This window comes from Castor canadensis, chromosome 4 (assembly GCF_047511655.1).
Source record: "Castor canadensis chromosome 4, mCasCan1.hap1v2, whole genome shotgun sequence".
In the NCBI taxonomy this organism is placed as follows: Eukaryota; Metazoa; Chordata; class Mammalia; order Rodentia; family Castoridae; genus Castor; species Castor canadensis.
In genome coordinates this window covers 165155601-165174031 of record NC_133389.1, presented here as the reverse complement: position 1 = coordinate 165174031, position 18431 = coordinate 165155601, and the positions used below count along the sequence as shown (strand labels likewise).

Genomic DNA, 18431 nt, shown 5'->3' with positions numbered 1-18431 from the left:
CTCACTGTTAGAAGAGGCCTCAGGCAGCAAATTATAATGAAAAGCTTAAGAAGGCTCTAAGAAGCCTCTTAGAGGCCTTATGACAAACTGCTATGACTTCACGTCCTCCACCATATGTCTCCTCTTCCTCCACCATTTGACAAGTCCTAATGCAGATACCACCCAGACTTACTGCAGATCTCAGGCCAATTTCTATCAAAGGATAAAAGAAAACCTGTGTGAAAAGAAAAACTGTGATGACCTTTTAAAGAGTAGAAACTAGGGAGAGAGCAAAGGAGAATGTAAGAAAGAAAGGGTGTGCATGTTTTCCTTAAGGCTGGGAAGAGACCCAAGGAGCCTGGAGATGTAATGGGATATGGTTACAGATTACAAAAGTTTTGTTACAGCTGTAATAGCCTTTCACAAAGGCATGGCCCTCAAGAGAACCATATTTCATCTCTGCTTTCCCCACCACATAAGAAAGAGGGTGAGGAGCTGAAAGGCAAGATTGGAAACTTATGCAGGAGCTGAGCAAGCTCTGACATCCCCATGACACTCCCATCAAACCAAAATGAACTGGGCCCAAATGCTCTTGTCATAACAGGCTTTGGATCACATCCCTGTCATCTGTTTATTTATTTTTTTCACACTCTCCTTTATGGAGATGCATTGCCTAGCAACCTGCTGTCTTGTTCTAAACAGCCACGCACACAATGGTCCACACGCACTTGGAGACACTGGGATAATATTTGAGCGTCTCTGATGAACTCACCAGGACCAGCAGATTACTTGGAGAAATCAGTTCCTAGAACTCATATTAGTCAGAGTTGCATTTTAGGCAGTCCCTGTGGCTGTCATTGGCTCCCTTAGAGGCAGAGGAAGGGCATATTTCTGCTTAACAGGCAGCCAGGAGATACAGCCCCTGAGGGATTCACAGAGGCAGGCAGGCAGCAGCCCTGCTCTGGTGGAGAACTCCCTCAGGTAGGTAAAACTTCTGGATCATTTACCTGCAGTTGCCTGAGAATGTTCTGAAGATTCTGACTTACTTCTACAAGGCAGAAGAATATTCACTAGGGTCATTTTTCTACTCAAAGGGACAGAGGACAAGCTGTGCTTCCCTTGTGTCTGTCATGCCACTTATTGCCCTACTCACAGGATTTACCTCTAAATTTAGTTTGGAGAGACTGGTGCTCCACAAAAGGCTGCTACTCTAACATGGTTGTGACAGCTGGGAAGGGACTCATGAAAAGGATATGTATCCAAAAGGATTCAACTATCTGGTCTCTAGAAAACTGTGTGCTTATTTTAACCCTTTTGTTGTAAAATTAAAAACACAGGTACCGATTCAGAAAGCCTGCACAGGTGCATTGTATTGCAGTCAACACTGGAGTAAAGAAGTAGACCTCTTCCATGTCTCCCATCTCAATCTCAAAAACCGCACTTCTGAAAGTAACCACTCTCCTGGTTTTATGGTAATTGCTTCTTTTCATTTCTTTGTAGTTTAGCACCATGTGAACATTTCCAGATACCACAGTTTAGTCTGGACCATTTTTTAAAAATTGATGTGTCCTTTCGATCTCTTCATCTGCAAGCCCCCCTTTTCTCCTTTTGTTTCCTTAAAATTTATCTGCTGAAGAATCTGGGGCAATTGAAAGCAAAGAAAGAGAGAAAAAGACAAATAAATGAGTGCACTGGGTTTCTCCTTTGACTTCCCTCAGAGTTTGTTTTTAGGAGTTAATGGGACATAGGGAAAGGAACTTGTATGATTAGAGTGGAATGGTTATTAAGAGGGCCAAGGAGGCATTTTATAAGTATATGACAATGTTGTCCAGGCTCCAGTCCCTCCTCCCCTGCTTCTCTACTGACAGGGCTGCACTAACAGGTGGGCTAGGGGAAGGAGTCCAGGATCTCCTTCCCCAACTGGGAGCGTGGGCTTCAGCCTGGAGTAGTAGTGGGAAAGCTGTTGCAATCGCCTCACATGAAAACCCCAAGGCTTTACCCCTGTTAAAAGCACATCTGACAAGACAAAGACAGCCTGGTAACCAGAGAGGCGAGTGGGGAGTTGGAGCACCTGCCTGCCCTTCCGGCATCCATTATTGGTTTGCTCAGTCTGAAAGCCATCCTTCTCTGCTTTGGGCCTCAGTTTCTCACCCTGACAGCATGCAGATGTGAGCATCCATCTTATGGCAGCATGTGATTGCATGTGTTTGCAGAGCCCTGGCTCCCCTAGGGAGGAAAGGCACCTGTGTAAACAGAGCAGGAGGCATGATATGCTTGTCAGATGCACTCTGTGGAAGGCATGGTCCCAGGCTGCAGCCCTGATGTTGCAGGAACAATGTTGGCTCTGTTTGCCCAGCTGGCTCTCACCTTCTTCTCTGCTGCACCCATCTCTGATCCCACCCAGTTTTCTCTGCTTGGGGTTGGGGGGTCCCTGGCCAGAGGTTGATTCTGCAGGAGACAGTAATGACTCACTTCAGAAACTCCAACTGAGAAAAACCCAATTTGATAGCAAAAACTAAAAAATACCAAGTGAGATTTTTTAATTCTCCTACCGTCTAGGTCTTGTGGACATCTATGTTGAAGCAGACTGCTTGAAGCAGAGGTGGGTCCACCTAATTCTGACTTTGGGTGTTCTGACTTGGCTAGCAGTGCCCAAGAAACCATGACCCTAGCCCTTCCTCCTTCTATGTACCTGCCAATTAGCTCCCATCAATATAGAGGTGGCCCTTGGGCTCACTTACAACTTACATGCATGTTCATGTGATCCTGAGTAAAGAGAAAAAGAGACATGACTGCTGTCATTTGAGTTGTAAGCTGTACATTAGAAAGTGTGAAGGGAGAATCTACATTTCCTTCTGTCCAGCTCAGAACCACTTGCCCCTTGTGAGTATTTGGCAGGATACGTTTTTGCTCCATGTGACCCAAACTCAGACTGACAGAATATATTTTAATAAGCTCAGAGGACCAGCCTGTCTCTAAAACTGGAGCCAATCACTGTTTCTTTAGTTGAAACACTAAAAGTAACTGGTCTGCAAAAATGATGTCTTTCTAAGGAATCTTTGAGAACAATCCTGATGACACACTATCAAGCCTGAGTGGCTTGTCCTAGTTATTTCTCCCTCACCAGCTGCCCCTTGGCTAGATTTGCTCATCACTACATCCATTTATTTGATGAAATAGTAGGGTATCCCAGAGTCCTAAGGTAAATTGTCATTACCTGTGAACCACCTAAGGGTAATAACAATGGATGACAAGATGTTGAGAGTGGATATTAGCTAGCAAAGTATTTCTGCTTGGCATTAACAGAAATATACGTGCTCGGAGGCAGGGGAGGTCATAAGTTTTTAGAGTAATGAAGGAGGGTGGGCATTGGTTCCCTGGATAAGAAAGGATGGCATGCTGAAAAAAGAGAGGGTATTCCAATAAAAAACTTGGCTTACACTGTTTTGCTCATATCATTGTTGACTAGAGATCAGCCATGCCTCCTGGGGATCACACCATCTGAAATCTGGACAGTATAAGGAAGTCTATTATTTTCTGAGAGCCTAGGGACAAGAAGAAGACCCCTAAATTAAGTGTTACTCTTTGAGAAACTCAAAAGACATGATGAATCCCCAAACTCAGGGACATAGAGCTGAGAGACAAGGGCTTGGCAGGCCAAGTTGTGAGAATTTTCCAGGACTTTCTCAGTAGTACACAACCAGGCAACCAACACTATAAGATCACATATAAGGAGCTTAACCAAAAATCACAATATTCACCTACCTCAACACTTCACTCCAATTCGCTTTCCCTCCATGTTTGGCCACTTTTTATGTTCTGGTTGTCTTTCCTTCCAATTCTCCCTTACATTTTTCTGTATTGTCTTCTCTGTGCTTTTATTCCATGCAAATCAGTCTTCCCAATTTTATTCCCACTTTTTGTTCCCCCTTTTTCTGCTGTTGGTCTTGGCTGGGCTTAATACTTGAATTTCAGTCATTTCCTGATATTTGCCAATGTTTTTCCCTCCATGCTCTCTACTCTTTTCAAATCTCCTCTTTTTCATCTCTAACTCTAGTGATGTGAACTGAGTGAAGAATTCAGGCTGCAAGAAGTAACTGGGGTGAGGGCTTGAGTCAGCACCCATGAGGGAGCTGACTTCCTCTCTGCTGGCAATTGAGCAAATTGGCCAGGAGAAGGGATAGAAAGAAAGATTTTTTTTCCTAAGTGTCTAGAAACTAAAGCTTAGAGAATACAATAGATTGAAGAGATAAAATTAAGAGAGAAAAGACCTGATAAGGATGGGAAAGGGAGAAATAAAAAGGATTTATGAACATATAGATCCAAGAAGTCCAAATTCTCTTAATAAAAAAAAAAAAAAAAGAAATGAAGAAGGAGTCACCAGGCCCAGCCTTGAAGTTTATCTTCAAAGCTAAATCCAGAGCAGATGTTCCCATACACCATTTAGCTGACTCAGCTTAGACAGGGCTTTGATAGGATCAATCACATTTGAAATTTGGACCTTCTCCTATCCACCAAGCATGTGACTTGTGCATCGCCCTTCCTGGAGCCCTTTGAAAAGGGGCAAGACCTTTTTTGTGTGTGGATTACATTAGGAGAGAGCTTAAACATTGGGTCTTCTGGAGACTTGCCAGTGGAAAGAACCTAAAGAGAGACTTTGAGGCCATCTTACCTTTCCATTTGCTTAAGTTCTTGGATAAACTGAAGAAAAGGTGTAGTATTTTAAGCTGTGAGTGTTTTGTAGAATTTTAGCTTTCATTACTCCCTGGCAAAGAGGGCCTACACTGGGTTGAAAGCAACCCTCCCAAAAAATAATGTCCACCCAGAACCTGTGAAAGTGATTTTATTTAGAAACAAGGTCCTTGTAAATGTAATGAAGTTAATGACATGATACTGAATTAGGTTTGGCCCTAAATCCAACACAACTGGCCTTGATATAAGAAGAGGGAAACAGACAAAAATGCACAGGTACACAGGAAAAATCTGTGTAAAGACAGAGGTAGAGACTGTACTGGTGCAGATTCAAGCCAAGAAACACCAAGTATACCAGTAACGACCAAAAGCTAGAATACTTCTTCCCTAGAGAATGGGTCCTCCCCTGGAGCCTTCCCAGGGAGCACCTCCCTGCCAACATCTTGGCTTCAGCTTCTAGCCCCCTAGAACCCTGTGAGAAGGGCTGCTTAGAGCCACCCAGTTTGTAGTACTTTGCCATGATAGCCGTAGGAAAGTAATTGTGTCTAGTGTGTCCAACATTGGCCATACTAAGTTAGAGAGACATTAATACTTGCCTGGCCTTTGTCTGTGGACAGCTTTCTGGCAGCACCGGGGTCAAGACCCCTGGGACCACCAAGCCATCATGCTGCTCTTTGGTGACCTCCTGACTGCCTCTCCCTACTGTCTTGCCTTTCATCAAACATACTCTTGTGGGGGATTGTCTGATTGTGTGTCTGTTGCCTTTTAGTGCTATGTTTTATTTCGGTTTCTCATAAATATAGAAGTCCATTTGGAGAGAAGCCTGCCTTGGCAAGCAGGACTTTGGCAGTTCTGACAGCTTTGCATATCTTTCAAGTGAGTTATGAGTGGATGGGGACTGGGGCCTGGGCCTCAGCCACGACTCCCCTGAGTCCTGTGGTTCTCCCAAAGAAAGTGACCCAGCAGTTCCCCCAACCTCCCTTTCTTTTCCAGGAACAGAAGAACCACTTGGCCAGAACCTGAAGAGAATGAAGAGGGTATCATGCATGCCCCCCAAGCTCCGTTCCCCTCACAAAATAGTTCATAAATGATGGTGGAGAGTTTTCAAGCTGCTGCTCTTTGTTTGTAAGATTTCTGAGAAAATCTCCTGCATAGTCTGATCCAGGGCTACTGGTTCACCACTGGAAGAGAGGCTCATGCCAGACATGTGCTTGGAAATTTTACCAGGAGGCTGGAGAGACTCTAGAGGTGAGAGCAGCAGAGAGGCCCATATAGACACCTGAGCCAGCAGAGTGGGCCTGGCTAAGAGAGATTAGGACATCATCCTGAGTTGATACGTGAGTATTTTTCCTCCCTTGCAATGGCTGCAGTGCTTTCACTCTCCCAGGCTTCCAGAAAACTGCTTCTTCTATGAGCAGTCATGAGAGCTGGGAAATACCAGCATGGTTTCTCTATTCCAGGCCCAGACTCCTAGAACAGCAGGGTTGGAGAGAACCCGAGGACCCCTGGGGCCAGTGGTCTCCAAACCAGGGTGTGTGCACTGCAGGAATTGAGCAAGACAATCCACTGGAGTGTGGGAAGAAAATATTGAACCTTCCAGCTATATTTATTCTGCTCTCAAAAAATAAAGAAAATTTTGTTAATAGTCAAGACAAAGACAGCAGTAAATCTATACAGTTTGATGACCTGCACATATTAGATGTGAGTCTCTTAAAATTAATTTTGGATACATACTCTAATCAGGAGAATAAATATAGAATCCACCATTTTGGTCTAGAGGTGTCAAAGGCTAGTCAAAGTTGGTGCTGGAAGGAATGAAGAGGAGGCTCAAGCAAGTGAGAGGTCTATTCTATGGGCAATTTTGCTCTTCTTTATTCCCTGCACCCTGAATTTCTGAATCATATTTTTTGAGATGAAAGGGTTCTACTAAAAAAAACAAAGTTGAACAAAATGACTGAGCTATTTCAGCTCCCTTATTTTTCAGATGGGAAAACTAAGCCCCAGAAGAAAAGTGATTGTCCCGAGTCACACAAGTCATTAGGGTCAGGGCCAAAACTACAACTCCCTCCCTTGACTGCTAGTTCACTGTTTTCAGACTGGGCCATGTGTGCTCCAGAGCACGTTCTCTCTCTGGGTGACCTTACATAACCAGCCTGAACCAGAAGGAAAGAGATGGGCAAGATGGAGTCTCTTCTCTAGGCATGAACCACAATCCCCAAACAGGGCCAAACTTAACTTTGCTGCCTGCTGGGAGGTGAGGCAGCCTTGGCATCCTCTGTTCTTGGCTGGATGCTCGAAGAACATGCTAACTTGCCTAATTTCTCAGCTGATCAACATCCTCCATTGTTGCTCAGAAGCAGGACCATGACGAGGGCACACAAATTCAGAACTCCCCAAAGGCCTTTCTCATTGATATGCTGGTTTAAAACTAGCTAGCATTTGTTGCCCTTAACGCAGAGAAACTAAAGCAGATACCTTAAAGCAACTGAGGCCAATAGGAAAAGGGGACCAGGAACTAGAGAAAAGGTTAGATCAAAAAGAATTAACCTAGAAGGTAACACCCACACACAGGAAATCAATGTGAGTCAATGCCCTGTATAGCTATCCTTATCTCAACCAGCAAAACCCCTTGTTCCTTCCTATTATTGCTTATACTCTCTGTACAACAAAATTAGAAATAAGGGCAAAATAGTTTCTGCTGGGTATTGAGGGGGGGAGCGGGAGGGGGTGGAGTGGGTGGTAAGGGAGGGGGTGGGGGCAGGGGGGAGAAATGAACCAAGCCTTGTATGCACATATGAATAATAAAAGAAAAATGAAAAAAAAAAAAAAAAAAAAAGGGGAAACATCAATCTTGCTCTGATTTCAGGCTCCAGAAATCACACAAAGCACGTCATTTTCTTATAAGACATCTCATCAGTGGATCTCTCCTCACATTCTTCTAGCTGTCACACTCACTGCTACCAACCTGCTGCTCTCAGGCATTCCCAAACCCTTTTTTATGTATTTAATGAGTTTTCTATGGGAAAGTTGTTTTGAGGGGGAGATTAAAAGTATGGAAAGACAGGTTGATTACCTTTAAAGGAAGTTTTTTACAGATTTAAGAAAACAAAAGAAAGGATTAGAACCAGCAAGGTAGCACAGCAATGCTACTCTCAATTACATCCTGCAGAAGTTGAAGGTAGTTTCTTCTCAGACCCGCTAATGGTCAAGAATGTGTCTTAGGGCTGGTGGAGTAGCTTAAGGGGTAGAGTGCCTGCTTGGACCCTGAGTTCAAACCCCAGCACTGCCAAAAAAAAAAAATGTATCTTAAATCTGCCTGCCTGGGGCTTGGCAATCAATGTTCAACCAATATGCTCTGCGAGTGACTATTAACTCAGCCAGTAAGTGAATTTTTAAACAAATGAACACATCAATGAGAAGAGAGGGGAACTCGTTTTGAATAATCCAGAAAACTTCAAAGTGCAGAAAGACTGTGAACAGTGTCTAGAGTTAGAAGAAAAGGGATGTGTTTTAGGCGGTGAAATGGTTCCAAGGCAGAAGAGAATTGAACTAAAGAGCTACTTTGCTGGAATCAGTGATAGAAGACTTAAAAGTTAAATATTAAAGTCGGTTTGATAGGCTGAAATGGAAAGCTTTTCAGCATTTTTGTACCTGAAACCTGAATTTCTAGAAGTCACTAAACAAGAGAAAGGTATTGGGAAAGTAAGTTTCAGGAAAGTGAGTTGGAGGTGGTATGAAGCATTGATTAGAGAGGAGTAATGGATGGCGCATCTTCTCGCACCATTAGTTCACTTGCTTCCCCATCTTCAGCTTGACTCTAGTCTGAGATCCACAGCATGATAAGCAGTGCTTAAGACAATGTCCTCACCACTTTACCACCTGTCTGAGTGTCAGCCTTCTTTTTTCTGTAAGTTTCCTGTATGATCCATTATGTTACAGTGGCTAGTTATTTCTACTAAAAATGATCAACTCAACTTTGAAGACAGACAAATTATCCAAAAATGGTGGGTGTTTTAAAACTTGCCTTCTAATCAAATAGCTCTGACCATTGACCCTGGTTGGTCCAGGCATGGAAAAACTCTCCCCATCCTCTCTTCTTCATGTCTTCTGCCTCAGGTGTCATTGTCCAGCTGTGGTTCCATCTTCAGTTATGGGCTGTCTGCCTCCCTCTTTCTTCTCCTTTGCTCAGATCTGTGCCTTCTCTTTTGAACAGGGTTGCAATGTCCACATTGAGCAATAGCAAGGCAGTGTTCCTCAAACCCAGCAGTCTCACACCCCCACTGGGAGTCTCTTTGGACATGTCAAAAAATCCTGGTCCAAAAACAAGAATTATAGTCACTGTTTTCTCAAGGCCTTTAAGCAATTTCAGTTGAACTCAAGGGTCTTGAACATACTCCATTGCTTCCAAATAATGTGCTATGAAGGTACATACACCCTCCAACAGGAATCTCTCCAAAGAAACCTATTTAAGTTGGCCACTCTATTCCATATCTTTCATCTATTTTTGTTATTAATGATAAATTTTTCTTTCTTTTTTGCCTGATGCCATGCTTTGAAGCATTATTTCTATGTAGTCTTTGGTATAAACTATAATACTTTGTGCTGAGCATAGTGTATATATATAAAAACTGCTTTTTGGAGTTGAGAGGTTATTTTATGCATTACTATGTAACTTTAACTATAAGGCAGTAGCCATGCCAGAGCATATCTATTTAACATAAGCACTAGATATCAACTATGACCTCAATAAATGTTTATTAAATAAATTAGCTAGTGAATTATTCCAAGATGTAGAAATGTAAGTTAGTTGTTTAACTATTTCAGGACTTTTCAACTTCCTATCATTCTAGCCCAATGCCAGTGAGGCTCTGTGTATTCTTCTCATCTGATTCTTTAGTTACATCATTAACTCTCTCCACTGCATGGCAGATTAAAGAAGGTTACTAATTCTTTGTCACTATACCCATTAAAAGGTGGTATCTATGTTCTCTCCCCTTGAATCTGGAATGGACAATACAGCTTTGACACACAGACTGTAGCAGAAATGATACTGTACAAGCTCAGGCCTAATCATTAAGAGGACTGACAGCTTTTGTCTTGGTCTCCTGAAGCCCTGAACTGACATTGTGACTCCCGCCCTGGAGAAGCCATGTGAAGAAGCACTAAGACTGCATGGAAAGGAAAATGAGCTCAGAAAAGCCCAACCTTCTAACTGTTCCCATCAAAGTCCTGGGCATCTCAGACAACAGCCACTATGCTGTGAACTGTGCAAGCAACATGGGGAACCATATGAGAGCAGTCCTCTTGGCAGCCTCCATTGAGTCCCCTGAGTCCCCCAAGCCAACACCACATCAATGCCAGTCACATGAGTGTGACAATTTGAAGTCCCACTCACTAGAATCTGACTATAGCTTCATGAATGAACCCAAGCAAGAGCTTCCCAGGTGACCTCAGACAGCTCAAAGAACTAAGAACTCCAATGACAAATAATGGTTTTAAACCACTGAGTCTTTTGTCAGCACTGTTGTTTGAACTCAGGGCCTTGTACTTTTGAAGTAGGTGCTCTACCACTTAAGCCACTCTACTAGCCCATAACTCATTGAGTTTTAAGGACATTTGTCAAATACACAGCAACACATAATCAGAACACACTGATGGGCAATAAAGTTTGAAATTGAAGGACAGGGACTATATATTGGACTTTTCTTCACAGTATCTAAATTGCCCACAGCTGAAAGAGATACAGCATACCCTTCATAGATGTGAAGGGTTGCATCACTTCATACCTCTATGGAAGCTGGAATGTTGTTCTTGGGGGGAAATCTAGTTTATTAATCTGAACAATTCAGGCTTACTTGCATGGCCTTAGAAATATCAAAATTAAAATGAATTTAGGAAAGCAGTCCAAAGGCCCTAAGTCATACCACAAACACACAGAGCACCCCAGGCTAAGCTGGATGTTGGGTTCAAGCTGTCAGAGATAGTACGTTAGTTGTCACCTAGCCTTGACCCTCATTTTCAATACATGAACTATTTGAATATTGGGTTCTATCGATAAAGAAAACTCACCCTCTGTCAAGATCAGAGGACAGGAGGGAAAAAAATGGGCTAATGTCAAGAGAACAGTCACAAAATGGGTGGTTAGAGTCTAGGATGTTATAATATGGGGTGGGTTGTAATTTCTACAATAGAGGATTGAGATAGGACCTAAAAAGATAGTCAATGAAGGACCATAATTTCTACAAGTGGGTTCAAGGACTTGGAAATGAGAGAACAGAAGCTCATCTTCATCTTTACTGTAAGGGTGCTCTCCCTTCCCCTACTCACCTTCTTCTTTCATTTCCTGGTGATGCTGGGGAGGAGAAAGAAATAAACTTGAAACATAGCTCACACTTGGCCTGATTTGCCCTACTTGCCTCCCCAGGTCTGTAGAGAACTTTCTCTGAGGCCTTCCCACCCACAGCCATCATTAGAAATGAGTGGGAAAGAACAAGGCCAGGATGGGGTAAGACCTCCAGGAATGGAGGGAGCCCTAGGTTACCAGTCAACTGTGGCCAGAGACCTTCCTTTCCTTCACGCACTTGGCACTTTCCAGGGCCATGACAAAGATGAGCTCCTTAGGAAGACCCTTCAGAGGACCCCGCCAACATGCTCTCTGAGAGTATCTCACCCTTTCTCAGAGCACGATCTGATCTTGAATCTGTACTCTGCAAACTACAAAAATAAAAAAAAAATCACTCTTGGGACTCACATGGTGCATGGGGGGAAGGCATTGCTATAACTCATGCTTGGCCCATGACAGCCAGTACCCTGACCCTCACCTCTCCAGCACCCCATCCTCCCCTGGCTGCCACTCTCATCTCCCATCCAGACTCTCATCCTGCCAACACAAAAATCAACAGAATGGATGTGGGACGGCTAGAATAATCATGTCTCACTCCACGTTTCCAATTCCTACAGGGCCTGCCCCATGCCCTCCGTCTACCCCTCCTCCCATGGCCTCTCACTTAATCCATTCTTCTCCTGGCACTAACAGCTATTTTCCACCACCCAGCTGGCCTAAATCCAACCCACCTCCCCAAGAGGTTTTTACTCCCCACTTCATCTGTCTCCTTCATGCTCCTCCTGCTGGAACTGGATGCTCCAGTTCTATTTCTAGATTCTTTCCATTGCCCCCCTTGGACTGGGCAGCTTGCTTCTTCTAGCTGCCTTGCATCTATCTCTCTGGCTTCTAATAAGCATCTCTGAAATCTTCTATGGCAGGTGCAGGACTACAGTTTGCAGCTATGCTCTTTTTTTCCTAGTGGATCCCTCTTCCCATTTTCCCTGCCCTGGCTTTAGTGAAATGAAGGCATTATTGCTCTTTGTGTGCCTCAAAGAGGTCTTCAAGTTCTTTCTGTAATGTTTCTACCACCAGAGAGAAAGAGGGATAATTTCTCTCTCTGCTAGATAAAAACCTGGTACCATATCATCCTCACTTACTCTTTTCCTGATTTTTTCCACTGCCCACTCTCCTCCACTTTGCAGACAAAGGTAGGCCAAGCACACTCCTAACTTCCTCTGTGGTAGTGAACATGTAACATATTATCTGGCACTAAAGCTTCCTTTAGACACTAGCCCCTGCAGGATACTGACTTGCTTCTAGATTTGGGGGAACTCTTGATCCTGGATCTGAGCCCTCTTTTCCTATACCTGGAAATGTCAGCTCTTTCATTTGGGGCCCTCTGGTCAGTTGAGTTCTTTCTTCTGCCTCATATTTTTTATAGGGATGTGCTCAATTCTGCCAACACGTGACCATTTAATCTCTCAAAGATTAAATGAAAAGGATATTGGAAATCATCTTTCCTCAGAACTTCTTTTGGAAACCCAAAACATTTCACATTAAAAAGGAATGACTTCTTTTTGTTGTCTCTTCACTTTTAAAAACACTTAACAACCCACATTTACAACTTCAAATGTATGTACATATATGTGCATGTGCACATATGTTCATCTATCCACATATGTATGTACATACATATATAATCAATATACCATATGGGGAGACATATGTGCATATCTTGCTCTTTCTTCATCTCTTGGTCACTCTTCATAGTTCAAAGACTGAGACTGAGGAATATATTTATAGCAAAAAATTCTCCTAAAAACATGAATAAATTATTTGGACTCAATGTTTCCAAGATTCCAGTCCATGATTAGTTGGTCCCCTTGCTTTGGACATATGGAAAGGCAACACGTGATGAGAGGAGTATACAGCAGAGCAAAACTTATACCACTAGCCAGAAAGTGAAAGAGAATGGAAGAGACAGCTCCCATAATCCTCTTTGAGGTCATGCCTCCAATGACCTAAAGACACACTAGGACTCACCTCTCAACAGCTCCACAACTCCCAATAGTACCATCCTGAGGACAAAGCCATTAACACAAGGGCTTCTTAGGGACATTCAAGATCCAAATTTTATTAATCATTGCATTAAAATCGTGTGGGATGGGTTTGGAAAACTCCCTTTTGTCACTTTTAGTACCCACTATGGTGTCATTTCAGAGACTGCATATTATATACATCTTAAGCATGTGGTGAGGTCTGGAAGACTACCTACCTGTGCTAGTAATGTCTCCCTTTTCCCTATCACCTCCACATCCAATGTGATTAAAACCTCCTATGCAGAGGTATTCAAGATACCCACAAGTGATACCTGGACCTGGACCCAGGTAGCTAAAGTCAGTATCTTCTAGTCTCAGGTTGTAGTGGTGAAAGTGCAGCTGCTCTTTAGGTTACATCGCAATAAACTCGTCATAAATTGACAACGTCACAGGCTGAAAATTCATTTACTACACCCAATCTACCAACCAGCACAGCTTAGCTGCACAGCATCCTGCAGAGTCCTGGAAATTTCCCCTTGAGGTCATGTGGCTGCTCTGAGCTGTGGCTACTGCCACTGTCCAGCTTCAGGAGAGAATGTCACTAGCCCAAGGAAAGATTAAAATGCAAAGTTTGAAGTATTGTTTCTACTGAATGCATGTTGGTTTCACACCATTACAAGTCAGAAACTTGTAAGTCAAGCCACTATTAGTTGGGACCTTCTGTATTTGGTGCCATTGTCTCTGCTAATCACTTGTGTCTACAGGTATTCAATAATGCAATGTGCCAATGTTAAGAAATGCACACAGCTCCCAGGACAGCAATCAATGTTGAGAAGGGTGGGACATTACAGGTTAGGAATACTTTAAATGTGTGTAAGAAGTACACAATATAGTCCTATTCATGCTCCAGTGGGTTTTTGTTGTTTACTTTTGTTGTAAAATAAACTGCAACTATTTATTTATTTACTATTTGATAAATCTCTTTATTTTGTAGCAAATTCTTTAAGCAACAATGAATTCTAAAAACTAAATAATTCTAAAATTCAAGTGTGCGTTTATTGAAGAATTAAGTATTAAATTTCTTTACAGAAGTGATAATGAGTGTGTAATGGGCACAAAATGTCCACCAACATTTATTGTCCACCACAAGGGATAGTCATATTGCTAATTTGGGTAAAAAGTTAAAGACACAACAATGCTGAAGAGACATTAACATTCACGTCATTAAATAATATTTTGAAGACTGACCCAAACCAATCATTTTATATATACAGCTACAAATAATGCATTTCTACATCTGTGAACCATGACCTTCCATCTAGATCAAATGAGTTTTCTAAGTGAAAAAAAATAAAGTGAAATGATGTGTTAATCTGTTGGCTCCATTAGCTGAACATAAACATGGAAAACAGTTAAATAATGCCATTTTTATATCAGTGTCTCTAGATGATTCAAAAAAGTCACAATTTTAAATTCAATTGATGAAATCAAACAAAATTTCTGAAAGTTTAACCTACCTAATGGTTAATACTTTAAATTCAGTTTAAAATTTCAACAATAAAGGCAAAATTATTTGGATAGTGGTAACACGAACACAAGGTCTAGTAAAGAATAACATCATGGCAGAGTCCTTTAGACTCTGTCTTAACAAGTAAGCCAGACATGGTGGGGCATAGTTTGTAATCCCAGCTATACAAGAGACACATGTACAAGGTTTGTCATCTGAGGCCAGCCCTGAGCAAAAACATGAGACCCTATCTGAACAATAACTAAAGTGAAAAAGAGCTGGGAGCATGGCCTAAGTACCAGAGTACTTAGGGCCTGCCTGCAAGTGCAAGGCCCTGAGTTCAAACCCCAGTGTTGCCAATATGTATGTGTGTACATGTGCGTGCATGTGTGTGTGTACACATATATTTCTTGAAGACAGGACATGTGATTAGGAGCTAAAAGCAGGACTTACGTCTATTTTGTCTACGTATCACATCCCCAGCACTGGCAAACACCTGACAGCAGCAGACATGCAGTAAGCATTGTCAAGAGCCACAGCCCACTTGTCTGAATTCTTCAGCTTGAGGAGTCACCAATATACACAGTAGACAAATAGTTCATTTCTTCTCAGTCTATTTCAAGGGGATCTTTTCACTTTACTTCCCCGAAATTCCTTGAAGATTCTGAGCCCAAATGTTAAAAAATAGCTAGATAAGTAAAAAACTCAAACATAAGATCCTCTTGCCTCAGTTTCCCAAGTGTATGATTACAGGTGTGTAACACCATGCCCACCTCTAAAATTAATTCTTGTCAACCTTGAGTAAAAAAAAATTCAATAACTAGGAAAATATTTTTCTGAACTATTTATGCATTATAAAACAATTAAAATTGGGACTTTCCTACATGACACAAATTAACCAAGCACTTCAGAGAGTATTTTCAAAACTAAAGATATCATAGTTTGCATAAAAGAACCATTGGAAGGTATCAATGTTAAGTGTACATTGATAAAACATAACTTTGAAGAAAATTATGGAAAACTATTTAAAATTAAAAATTGCAAGTGAATATTGTAAACAAAATAATTCTTCATAAAAAAATACCAGTGGCACAGTAATAGAAAAACAAAAGAACATGGTTACATGTCAAGAATAATTATTACTCTGCTTGTATAATTTTTTAAACCAAATATTCAATTTAAATAAGGTTTTTATAATTTCAATTTAATGAACTTGCATATGCTGTTTTAGTTTTTTAGAGAGACCTGTGCAGTTGAAAACAGCTTTGTATAGAATTAGTTTATAAGTCCACTAATACAATAAAACCAATTTTGGTCAATAAATTAATTATTTTACAACTTCTTTGACTCTGAAAAGTGATGATAAATTTAATGTTTGTCTTAGGTAAAGAGGAATACAAAGCTATTACTACCTCTAAGCCTAAAGGAGCCAGGAAAGAAGTGACTGCGGCAATAGGGGATGGGAGACCGAAACATGCAGGAATGGCTGCGCAAAAGGACTTTGGGCCGGAAGTACATTCAGTCCTGCTGATCTCACAGCCCAGGAAACAGAAGCATCACCCGCCTTCTCTTTATCTCCCTCTCCGATGCTCTGCTGGGGAGCACCATGCACCGAACCCAACTGGAAGCAAAGGGTAGTAACCCGTTGCTGTGCTCTACAGAGGCAGTTTCCCAGAGCAGGGTAGAGAAGGCCGGAGAGTGGATTTGGAGGTGTACATGGAAAGGCTCTGGAAACTCAGTTGGCCTCCAAGAGCGGCTTTAAATTGGTTTATGAATCCGTGGTTTAAGTTAAATATGTCATGAAAGCCAAGTATGTAAATAAAAAAGCATACATCAGGGATGGAAGACCTAGAACCCAAATTCCCATCCAACGGGACCCCACTGAAAAGTGGTTAAAAACCACTGTCCAAGTGTTATTTTTTAATATCTACATATAGTAGTCCAATCACTACATCATAATTCATAAAAACTTCTTGAGCATAAATTTCAAGTCTTTTTCTCATTATCAGCAGTGTTGTGACAATTTCACAGCTAAATCTTGGCATAAAACATTAATTACTTTCTTAGAAATGTTTCCAGAATTAGAATAACTGGCTCAAAGGGTAGGCATTTTTACTTTTGATTTGTGATGCTTCATTAACTTTTGAAAATCCTGTATATTTTAATATTTCAATTTATAGTCATTTTCCACATTTGCTAACACTTGGTATTATACTTTTTGAAATATTTTTGTAGTTTTAGACACAAAAAACCATATTCCATTGTTAATTCAATTTAAATCTCTTTTGTTACCTATTGAATTGTCCTTTTCTCTATGTATATTTATTGATCATTAAAATTTCTTCACCAGTTATACATGCTTCTCTTTGTCATTGACTTATATCAGCTCTTCATAATGATATGTGTAATATATATTTCCTGTGTGTGCTTATTATACTATTTTAAGACATGCAAAAATATCCAGTGTTTATGGAAACACAACTATCAATAATTTTCTTGTGGATTTCCCATTTCTTTCCTTGATGGCCTCCTTCAAACATTGTCCTATACCTCAGTATAGGCTATTCTTAAATGAGCTGCTGACATACTTGCCCTTCACTAATAAGTGGATGAGATATGTAGAAAGGCAACAGAAAATAACCATAAGGCCAGAGACCAAGAACAGGAACAAAGAAGATTTGATATCTCTAGATGTGAGTAACCTTGACAGAGAACTTTGTTGCCAGCATTAAAGGCAGGAGAAATTGTGATCTTGAGGAATAAAATATTCTCTTCCTATTGTCAGATCCAAATGGACTTAGAGCAGACCTGGGGTACTGGCAGAGCACAGGGTAAGATGGCCTCCAAGAGCTGGAGCTACACTAAGAAGCAGAATTCTGTCCCCAGATGTGCAAACTTACCTACTCCAGCAGGGCACTTAGCCTCTGAGACACAGATGAATCCAAGTCCCAACAATGTCAACATCCTGGTTAAAAGAGTTCTTGCTATCAGAGGCTTGAAAAGCAACAGTTTGACAAAAAAAAAAAAAAGTGGGGCAGGAGGCCATGAGAAGGGAAGGAGGAGAGCCCTAACCCCCCTCCCCAACCACCTGCACCTGGCATAGCCCCTTCCCAAGGGACCACTCCTTCCCTGGACAGCTGTCATTTCCCACCCCAACCCAGATCTGGCCCCCAGCCACAGACATGCTCCAAATGATGCCTATCCTAGCAGGATCTTTGCAGATGCTATTTTGATAAAACTCTAATCCTTTCCCCCTCTCCCCTTCTTCCTCCGTAACCTTTCTACCCAATGCCTTTGTGTTTGTGAGCCTGTGTGTTTTGGGGAGACGGGCAGTAGGAGACAGGGTAGCTTCATAACCAGCAAACACAGGCTCCAGTTTCATGAGGTGAAATAATTCAGGGACATGGCTGCTGAGTCTCAGCCACTGGGGGCAGATAGATGCTGTAGAGACAGGCCCCCTATCTGGCCTTCACTCCTCTCAAAACATAACAAAAAGATGGCTTAAATGGAATATGGCTGTGAATACTTTGACATTTTCCTTCTAGGTGTAAGTAGAGATTTCATTTTCCTTCTCCATACCCCACAGAGTTGCCAGATAAAATACAGCAGCAGTTAAATTTGTACTACAGATAAATAACAAATAATGCATGGGTGATACATACATACATACATACATACATACATACATAGGCAGATTTATTGTTTATCTGAAATTAAAATTTAACTCCAGCCCTTTTCATTTGCAGTTTTTTTAATCCAAATCTGACATCTTACAACCCCTCCCACTTTCCACATTTCATTCTTCTGGCACACACCATGAAGGAAGACACACTCTTTCAATTCCATTTTCCTCCAAAAAGGTCTTAACAATAGTACTACTAACGATATT

The 18431-nt window shown here is 41.6% G+C and overlaps 1 long non-coding RNA gene across 1 annotated transcript; it reads left to right on the top strand.

The window, feature by feature from the left end:
• The first annotated feature begins 856 nt into the window (after positions 1-856).
• Positions 857-6264, top strand: LOC141422391 (uncharacterized). Its single transcript, XR_012446933.1, has 3 exons — positions 857-960; positions 5665-6008; positions 6132-6264. It is a non-coding gene; the product is annotated as an uncharacterized lncRNA (long non-coding RNA).
• Positions 6265-18431: the final 12167 nt, after the last annotated feature.